We start from the raw sequence: 11421 nt of genomic DNA, 5'->3' as shown, positions 1-11421 counted from the left end.
GGCATGAATATAAACCTAAACCATGTGTTTCGCATGAATTTGTTGTTAAATCATGTGTTTCGCTTGGCTATGAAGCTAACTCGTTTGTTTCGCCTGCAGTTGAAGCTAAATCATGTATATCACAAGTATTTGAAGCTAAACCATTTGTTTCGCATACATTTGAAGCTAAGCCTTCTACTTCACAATGATTGGAAGTTAAATCATGTGTTTCGCTTCGATTTGAAGCTAACTCGTTTGTTTCTCTTGCTGTTGAATGTAAATCATGTATATCACAAGTGTTTGAAGCTGAACCATTCGTTTCGCTGGATTTGAAGCTAAGCCTTCTACTTCGCATTGATTTGAATCTAAATCATGTGTTTCGCTTGGATTTGAAGCTAACTCGTTCGTTATGCATACAGATGAAGCAAAATCACGCATATCACAAGTATTTGAAGCTGAACCATTTGATTCGCATGGATTCGAAGATCAGCCTTCTACTTCACATTGATTTGAAGCTAAATCATGAGTTTCGCCTGGATTTGAAGCTAAATCATGTGTTTTGAATGGATTGAAGTTAACTCGTTTGTTTCGCATGATGTTGAAGCTAAATCATGTATATCACAAGTATTTGAAGCTAAACCATTTTATTCCCATTGATTTGAAACTCAGCATTCTACTTCGCATTGTTTTGAAGCTAAATCACGTGTTCCGCTTGGATTTTAAGCTAACACGTTTTTATCACATGCAGTTGAATTTAAATCATGAATATCACAAGTATTTGAAGCTAAACGAATTGTTTCGCATGGATTTGAAGCTACGCCTTCTACTTTGCATGAATTTGTAACCAAATCATGTGTTTCGCTTGGATTTGAAGCTAACTCGATTATTTCGCATGCAGTTGAAGCAAAATCATGTATATCACAAGTATTTGGATCAGAACCATTTGATTAGCATGGATTCGAAGATCACCCTTCTTCTTCGCATTGGTTTGATGCTAAATCATGTGTTTCGCATGGTTTTGAGGCTAAGTCATTTGTTTCGCATGCAGTTGAAGCTAAATTATGTATATCACAAGTATTTGAAGCTAAACCATTTGTTTCGCATGGATTTGAAACTACGCCTTCTACTTCGCATTGATTTGAAGCTAAATAATTTGTTTTGCTTGGATTCGAAGCTAAGCCTTCTAATTCACGTCGATTTGACGTTAAATCATATTTTTCGCTGGATTTTAAGCTAACTCGTTTGTTTCACATGCAGTTGAAGCTAAATCATGTATATCACAAGTGTTTGAAGCTAAACCATTTGTTTTGCATGGATTCGAAGATAAGCCTTCTACTTCGCATTGATTTGAAGCTAAACCATGTGTTTCGCATGGATTTGTACCTAACTCGATTGTTTCGCTTGCATTTGAAGCTAATTTATGTTTATCACAAGTATTTGAAGCTAAATCATTTTTTTCGCATGGATTTGAAGCTGAGCCTTCTACATCGCATTGATTGGAAGCTGAATCATGTCTATCGCTTGAATTCGTAGCTAACACGTTTGTTTCACATGCAGTCATGTATATCACAATTGTTTGGAGCTAAATCATGTGAGTCGCTTGGATTTGAAGCTAATCCTTCTACTTCGCATTGATTTGAAGGTAAATCATGTGATACGCATGTATTTGAAACTAACTCGTTTGTTTCGCATGCATTTGAAGCTAAATCATGTATATCACAAGTATTTGAATCTAAATGATTTGTTTCGCATGGTTTCGAAGATTAGCCTTCTACTTCGCATTGATTTGAAGCTGAATCCTGTGTTTCGCATGGATTTGAAGCTAACTCGTTTGTTTCGCATGCAGTTGAAGCTAAATCATGTATACCAAAGGTCTTTGAAGCTAAACCATTAGTTTCGCATGAATTTGAAGCTATCTCGTTTGTTTCGCATGCACTTGAATCTAAATCATGTACATCGCAATTATTTGAAGCTAAACCATTTGATTCCCATGGATTTAAAGCTATGCCTTCTACTTCGCATTGATTTGGAGTTAAATCATGTGTTTCGCATGGATTTGAATCTATCTCGTTCGTTTCGCATGCATTTGAATATAAATCAAGCATATCACAAGTATTTGAAACAAAACCTTTTGATTCGCATGGATTTGAAGCTAAGCCTTCTACCTCACATTGATTTGAAGCTAAATCATGTGATTCACATGGATTTGAAGCTAACTCGTTTGTTTCGCATGCTGTTGCTGCTAAATCATGTATATTACAACTATTTGAAGCTAAACCATCTGTTTCGTGTGGATTCGAATATCAGCCTTCTACTTCGCATTGATTTGAAGCTATATCATGTGTTTCGCATGCATCTGAAGGTAACTCGTTTGTTTCGCCTGCATTTGAAGCTATATGACTTATATTGGCAAGTATTTGAAGCTAAATCTTTCGTTTCGGGTGGATTTAAAACTAAGCCTTCTACTTCACGTTGATTTGAACTTAATTCATGTTTTTCGCTGGATTTGAAGCTAACTCGATTGTTTCGCATGCATTTGAAGCTAAATGATGTATATCACAAGTATTTGAGGCTAAACCATTTGTTTCGCATTGATTCGAAGATAAGCCTTGGTCTTGGCATTGATTTGAAGCTAAATCATGTGTTTCACATGGATTTGATGCTAAGCCTGCTACATCGCATTGATTTGAAGCCAAATCATGTGTTTCGCATGGGTTTAGAGCTAACTCGTTATTTCGCCTGCATTTGGAGCTAAATCATGTATTTCACAAATATTTGAAGCTAAACCATTTGTCTCGCATGGATTCGAAGATAAGCCTTCTACTTCGCATTGATATTAATCTAAATGATGTGTTTCGCATGGATTTGAAGCTAACTCGTTTGTTTCGCATGCAGTTGAATCTAAACCATGTATATCCCAAGTATTTAAGCTAAACCATTTGTTTCGCATGGATTCGAAGATCAGCCTTCTGCTTCGCATTGATTTGATGTTAAATCATATGTTTCGAATGGATTTGAAGCTATCTCGTTTGTTTCGCATGCACTTGAATATAAATCAAGTATATCACAAGTATTTGAAGCTAAGCCGTTTGATTCGCATGGATTTGAAGCTAAGCCTTCTACTTCGCATTGAATTGAAGATAGCTCGTTTGTTTCGCATGCAGTTGAAGCTAAATCATGTATATCACAAGTATTTGTAGCTAAACCATTTGTTTCGCATGGATTTGAAGATCAGCCTTCTACTTCGCATTGATTTGAAGCTAAATCATGTGTTTCGCATGGATTTCAAGCGCACTCGTTTGTTTCGCATGCAGTTGAAGCTAAATCATATATATCACAAGTATTTGAAATTGAAACATTTGGTTCGCATGAATATTAAGCTAAACCATGTGTTTCGCATGAATTTGTCGATAAATCATGTGTTTCGCTTATTTATGAAGCTAACTCGTTTGTTTCGCCGACATTTTAAGCTAAATCATGTATATTAGAAATATTTGAAGCTAAACCATTTGATTCGCATGGATTCGAAGAAAAGACTTCTACTTCGCATTGATTTTAAGCTAAATCATGTGTTTCGTATTCATTTGATGCTACCTTGTTTGTTTCGCATGCAGTTGAATCTAATTATGTATATCATAAGTATTTGAACTGCACCATTCGTATCGCATGAATATTATGTTAAACCATGTGTTTCGCATGAATTTGAAGCTCAAACTTCTACATCGCATGGATATGTAGCTAAAACATGTGTTTCGCTTGGATTTGAAGCTAACTCGTTTGTTTTGCATGCACTAGAAGCTAAATCATGTATATCACAAGTATTTGAGCCAAAACCAGTTGTTTCGCATGGATTCGAAGATAAGCCTTCTACTTCGCATTGATATTAATCTAAATGATGTGTTTCGCATGGATTTGAAGCTAACTCGTTTGTTTCGCATGCAGTTGAATCTAAACCATGTATATCCCAAGTATTTGAGCTAAACCATTTGTTTAGCATGGATTCGAATATAAGCCTTCTACTTCGCATTCATTTGAAGCTAAATCATGTGTTTCGCATGGATTTAAAGCTAATTCGATTGTTTCGCATGCTGTTGAGCCTAAATCATGTACATTACAAGTATTTGAATCTAAACCATCTGTTTCGTGTGGATTCGAAGATCAGCCTTCTACTTCGCATTGATTTGAAGCTAACTCATTTGATTCGGTGAAATTTAAAGCCAGCTCGTTTGTTTCGCATGCAGTTGAATCTGAATCATGTAATCCCAAGTATTTGAAGCTATTCAATTGGTTTCGCATGGAGTCGAAGATAAGCCTTCAACTTCGCATTGATTTGAAGCTAAATCATGCGTTTCGCATGGATTTGAAGCTAACTAGTTTGTTTCGCATGCTGTTGCTGCTAAATCATGTATATCACAAGTATTTGACGCTAAACCAATTGTTTCGCATGGATTTGAAGATAAGCCTTCCTCTTCGCATTTACTTGAAGCTAAATCATGTGAATCGCAAGGATTAGAAGCTAAGCCTTCAACTTCGCATTGATTTGAAGCTAAATAATTTGTTTCGCTTGGATTTGAAGCTAAGTCTTCTACTTCGCATTGATTTGAAGCTAAATCATGTGTTTCGCATGGATTTGAAGCTAACTGGTTTGTTTCGCATGCTGTTGCTGCTAAATCATTTATATTACAACTATTTGAAGCTAAACCATCTGTTTCGTGTGGATTCGAAGATCAGCCTTCTACTTCGCATTGATTTGAAGCTAAATCATGTGTTTCGCATGGATTTGAAGCTAACGCGTGTGTTTCGCATGCAGTTGAAGCTAAATCATGTATATCACAAGTATTTGAAGCTAAACCATTTGGTTCCCATGGATTTAAGGCTAGGCCTTCTACTTCGCATTGATTTGTAATTATAATCATGTGTTTCGCTTGGATTTGAAGCTAACTCGATTGTTTTGCATGCACTTGAATATAAATCAAGCATATCACAAGTATTTGAAGCTAAACCAGTTGTTTCGCATGGATTCGAAGATCAGCCTTCTACTTCGCTTTTACTTGAAGGTAAATCATGTGTTTCGCATGGATTTGAAGCTAAGTCGTTTGTTTCGCATGCAGTTGAAGCTAAGTCATGTATATCACAAGTATTTGAAGCTAAACCATTGGATTCGCATGGATTTGAAGCTAGGCGTTCTACTTCGCATTGATCTGAAGCTAAATCATGTGTATCGCTTGGATTTGAAGCTAACTGGTTTGTTTCGCATGCAGTTGAAGCTAAATCATGTATATCAGAAGTATTTGAAGCTAAACCATTTGTTTCGCATGAATTTGTCGATAAATCATGTGTTTCGCTTATCTATGAAGCTAACTCGCTTGTTTCGCCGGCATTTTAAGCTAAATCATGTATATCAGAAATATTTGAAGCTAAACCATTTGTTTCGCATTGATTCAATGATAAGCCTTCTACTTCGCATTGATTTTAAGCTAAATCATGTGTTTCGTATTCATTTGAAGCTACCTCGTTTGTTTCGCATGCAGTTGAATCTAATTATGTATATCAAAAGTATTTGAAACTATACCATTTGATTCGCATGGATTTGAAGCTAACCCTTCTACTTCGCATTGATTTGAAGCTAAATCATGTGTTCCGCATGGATTTGAAGCTAACTCGTTTGTTTCGCATGCTGTTGAAGCTAAATCATGAATATCACAAGTATTTGAAGCTATATCATTTGTTTCGCATGGATTCGAAGATAACCCTTCTAATTCGCATTGATTTGAAGCTAAATCATGTGTTTCGCATGGATTTGAAGCTAACACGTTTGTTTCGCATGCTGTTGAAGCTAAGTCATGTATATCACAAGTATTTACGGCTAAACCATTTGTTTCGCATGGATTCGAAGGTAACCCTTCTACTTCGCATTGATTTTAATCTAAATCATGTGTTTCGCATGGATTTGAAGGTAACTCGTTTGTTTCGCCTGCAGTTGAAGCTAAATCATGTATATCACAAGTATTTGAAGCTAAACCATTTGTTTCGCACGGATTCGAAGATCAGCCTTCTGCTTCGCATTGATTTGATGTTAAATCATATGTTTCGCATGGATTTGAAGCTATCTCGTTTGTTTCGCATGCACTTGAATATAAATCAAGTATATCACAAGTATTTGAAGTTAAACCGTTTGATTCGCATGGATTTGAAGCTAAGCCATCTACTTCGCATTAATTTGAAGATAACTCGTTTGTTTCGCATGCAGTTGAAGCTAAATCATGTATATCACAAGTATTTGTAGCTAAACCATTTGTTTCGCATGGATTTGAAGATCAGCCTTCTACTTCGCATTGATTTGAAGCTGAATCCTGTGTTTCGCATGGATTTGAAGCTAACTCGTTTGTTTCGCATGCTCTTGAAGCTAAATCAAGTATATCACAAGTACTTGAAGCAAAACCATTTGTTTCGCATGGATTCGAAGATAACCCTTCTACTTCGCATTGATTTGAAGACAAATCATGTGTTTCGCTTGGATTTTAAGCTAACTCGTTTGTTTCACATGCAGTTGAAGCTAAATCATGTATATCACAAGTGTTTGAAGCTAAACCATTTGTTTTGCATGGATTCGAAGATAAGCCTTCTACTTCGCATTGATTTGAAGCTAAACCATGTGTTTCGCATGGATTTGTACCTAACTCGATTGTTTCGCTTGCATTTGAAGCTAATTTATGTTTATCACAAGTATTTGAAGCTAAATCATTTTTTTCGCATGGATTTGAAGCTGAGCCTTCTACATCGCATTGATTGGAAGCTGAATCATGTCTATCGCTTGAATTCGTAGCTAACACGTTTGTTTCACATGCAGTCATGTATATCACAATTGTTTGGAGCTAAATCATGTGAGTCGCTTGGATTTGAAGCTAATCCTTCTACTTCGCATTGATTTGAAGGTAAATCATGTGATACGCATGTATTTGAAACTAACTCGTTTGTTTCGCATGCAGTTGAAGCTAAATCATGTATACCAAAGGTCTTTGAAGCTAAACCATTAGTTTCGCATGAATTTGAAGCTATCACGTTTGTTTCGCATGCACGTGAATCTAAATCATGTACATCGCAATTATTTGAAGCTAAACCATCTGATTCCCATGGATTTAAAGCTATGCCTTCTACTTCGCATTGATTTGGAGTTAAATCATGTGTTTCGCATGGATTTGAATCTATCTCGTTCGTTTCGCATGCATTTGAATATAAATCAAGCATATCACAAGTATTTGAAACAAAACCTTTTGATTCGCATGGATTTGAAGCTAAGCCTTCTACCTCACATTGATTTGAAGCTAAATCATGTGATTCACATGGATTTGAAGCTAACTCGTTTGTTTCGCATGCTGTTGCTGCTAAATCATGTATATTACAACTATTTGAAGCTAAACCATCTGTTTCGTGTGGATTCGAATATCAGCCTTCTACTTCGCATTGATTTGAAGCTATATCATGTGTTTCGCATGCATCTGAAGGTAACTCGTTTGTTTCGCCTGCATTTGAAGCTATATGACTTATATTGGCAAGTATTTGAAGCTAAATCTTTCGTTTCGGGTGGATTTAAAACTAAGCCTTCTACTTCACGTTGATTTGAACTTAATTCATGTTTTTCGCTGGATTTGAAGCTAACTCGATTGTTTCGCATGCATTTGAAGCTAAATGATGTATATCACAAGTATTTGAGGCTAATCCATTTGTTTCGCATTGATTCGAAGATAAGCCTTGGTCTTGGCATTGATTTGAAGCTAAATCATGTGTTTCACATGGATTTGATGCTAAGCCTGCTACATCGCATTGATTTGAAGCCAAATCATGTGTTTCGCATGGGTTTAGAGCTAACTCGTTATTTCGCCTGCATTTGGAGCTAAATCATGTATTTCACAAATATTTGAAGCTAAACCATTTGTCTCGCATGGATTCGAAGATAAGCCTTCTACTTCGCATTGATATTAATCTAAATGATGTGTTTCGCATGGATTTGAAGCTAACTCGTTTGTTTCGCATGCAGTTGAATCTAAACCATGTATATCCCAAGTATTTAAGCTAAACCATTTGTTTCGCATGGATTCGAAGATCAGCCTTCTGCTTCGCATTGATTTGATGTTAAATCATATGTTTCGAATGGATTTGAAGCTATCTCGTTTGTTTCGCATGCACTTGAATATAAATCAAGTATATCACAAGTATTTGAAGCTAAGCCGTTTGATTCGCATGGATTTGAAGCTAAGCCTTCTACTTCGCATTGAATTGAAGATAGCTCGTTTGTTTCGCATGCAGTTGAAGCTAAATCATGTATATCACAAGTATTTGTAGCTAAACCATTTGTTTCGCATGGATTTGAAGATCAGCCTTCTACTTCGCATTGATTTGAAGCTAAATCATGTGTTTCGCATGGATTTCAAGCGCACTCGTTTGTTTCGCATGCAGTTGAAGCTAAATCATATATATCACAAGTATTTGAAATTGAAACATTTGATTCGCATGAATATTAAGCTAAACCATGTGTTTCGCATGAATTTGTCGATAAATCATGTGTTTCGCTTATTTATGAAGCTAACTCGTTTGTTTCGCCGACATTTTAAGCTAAATCATGTATATTAGAAATATTTGAAGCTAAACCATTTGATTCGCATGGATTCGAAGAAAAGACTTCTACTTCGCATTGATTTTAAGCTAAATCATGTGTTTCGTATTCATTTGATGCTACCTTGTTTGTTTCGCATGCAGTTGAATCTAATTATGTATATCATAAGTATTTGAACTGCACCATTCGTATCGCATGAATATTATGTTAAACCATGTGTTTCGCATGAATTTGAAGCTCAAACTTCTACATCGCATGGATATGTAGCTAAAACATGTGTTTCGCTTGGATTTGAAGCTAACTCGTTTGTTTCGCATGCAGTTGAATCTAAACCATGTATATCCCAAGTATTTGAGCTAAACCATTTGTTTAGCATGGATTCGAATATAAGCCTTCTACTTCGCATTCATTTGAAGCTAAATCATGTGTTTCGCATGGATTTAAAGCTAATTCGATTGTTTCGCATGCTGTTGAGTCTAAATCATGTACATTACAAGTATTTGAATCTAAACCATCTGTTTCGTGTGGATTCGAAGATCAGCCTTCTACTTCGCATTGATTTGAAGCTAACTCATTTGATTCGGTGAAATTTAAAGCCAGCTCGTTTGTTTCGCATGCAGTTGAATCTGAATCATGTAATCCCAAGTATTTGAAGCTATTCAATTGGTTTCGCATGGAGTCGAAGATAAGCCTTCAACTTCGCATTGATTTGAAGCTAAATCATGCGTTTCGCATGGATTTGAAGCTAACTAGTTTGTTTCGCATGCTGTTGCTGCTAAATCATGTATATTACAACTATTTGAAGCTAAACCATCTGTTTCGTGTGGATTCGAAGATCAGCCTTCTACTTCGCATTGATTTGAAGCTAAATCATATGTTTCGCATGGATTTAAAGCTAACTCGTTCGTTTCGCATGCAGTTGAATCTAAATCATGTATATCACAAGTATTTGACGCTAAACCAATTGTTTCGCATGGATTTGAAGATAAGCCTTCCTCTTGGCATTTATTTGAAGCTAAATCATGTGAATCGCAAGGATTAGAAGCTAAGCCTTCAACTTCGCATTGATTTGAAGCTAAATAATTTGTTTCGCTTGGATTTGAAGCTAAGTCTTCTACTTCGCATTGATTTGAAGCTAAATCATGTGTTTCGCATGGATTTGAAGCTAACTGGTTTGTTTCGCATGCTGTTGCTGCTAAATCATTTATATTACAACTATTTGAAGCTAAACCATCTGTTTCGTGTGGATTCGAAGATCAGCCTTCTACTTCGCATTGATTTGAAGCTAAATCATGTGTTTCGCATGGATTTGAAGCTAACGCGTGTGTTTCGCATGCAGTTGAAGCTAAATCATGTATATTTACAAGTATTTGAAGCTAAACCATTTGGTTCCCATGGATTTAAGGCTAGGCCTTCTACTTCGCATTGATTTGTAATTATAATCATGTGTTTCGCTTGGATTTGAAGCTATCTCGATTGTTTTGCATGCACTTGAATATAAATCAAGCATATCACAAGTATTTGAAGCTAAACCAGTTGTTTCGCATGGATTCGAAGATCAGCCTTCTACTTCGCTTTTACTTGAAGGTAAATCATGTGTTTCGCATGGATTTGAAGCTAAGTCGTTTGTTTCGCATGCAGTTGAAGCTAAGTCATGTATATCACAAGTATTTGAAGCTAAACCATTGGATTCGCATGGATTTGAAGCTAGGCGTTCTACTTCGCATTGATCTGAAGCTAAATCATGTGTATCGCTTGGATTTGAAGCTAACTGGTTTGTTTCGCATGCAGTTGAAGCTAAATCATGTATATCAGAAGTATTTGAAGCTAAACCATTTGTTTCGCATGAATTTGTCGATAAATCATGTGTTTCGCTTATCTATGAAGCTAACTCGCTTGTTTCGCCGGCATTTTAAGCTAAATCATGTATATCAGAAATATTTGAAGCTAAACCATTTGTTTCGCATTGATTCAATGATAAGCCTTCTACTTCGCATTGATTTTAAGCTAAATCATGTGTTTCGTATTCATTTGAAGCTACCTCGTTTGTTTCGCATGCAGTTGAATCTAATTATGTATATCAAAAGTATTTGAAACTATACCATTTGATTCGCATGGATTTGAAGCTAACCCTTCTACTTCGCATTGATTTGAAGCTAAATCATGTGTTCCGCATGGATTTGAAGCTAACTCGTTTGTTTCGCATGCTGTTGAAGCTAAGTCATGTATATCACAAGTATTTACGGCTAAACCATTTGTTTCGCATGGATTCGAAGGTAACCCATCTACTTCGCATTGATTTTAATCTAAATCATGTGTTTCGCATGGATTTGAAGCTAACTCGTTTGTTTCGCATGCATTTGAAGCTAAATCATATATATCACAAGTATTTGAATTTAAATGATTTGTTTTGCATGGTTTCGAAGATTAGCCTTCTACTTCGCATTGATTTGAAGCTAAATCACGTGATTCCTTTGGAATTGAAGTATTCTCGTTTGTTTCGCATGCTGTTGAAGCTAAATCGTGAATATCACAAGTATTTGAAGCTATATCATTTGTTTCGCATGGATTCGAAGATAACCCTTCTAATTCGCATTGATTTGAAGCTAAATCATGTGTTTCGCATGGATTTGAAGCTAACGCGTGTGTTTCGCATGCAGTTGAAGGTAAATCATGTATATCACAAGTATTTGAAGCTAAACCACATTTGATTCCCATGGATTTAAGGCTAGGCCTTCTACTTCGCATTGATTTGGAGTTATAATCATGTGTTTCGCATGGATTTGAATCTATCTCGTTTGTTTCGCATGCACTTGAATATAAATCAA

This window comes from Megalopta genalis, unplaced genomic scaffold (genome assembly GCF_051020955.1).
Source record: "Megalopta genalis isolate 19385.01 unplaced genomic scaffold, iyMegGena1_principal scaffold0132, whole genome shotgun sequence".
NCBI lineage: Eukaryota > Metazoa > Arthropoda > Insecta > Hymenoptera > Halictidae > Megalopta > Megalopta genalis.
This window is presented reverse-complemented; position numbering follows the sequence as displayed.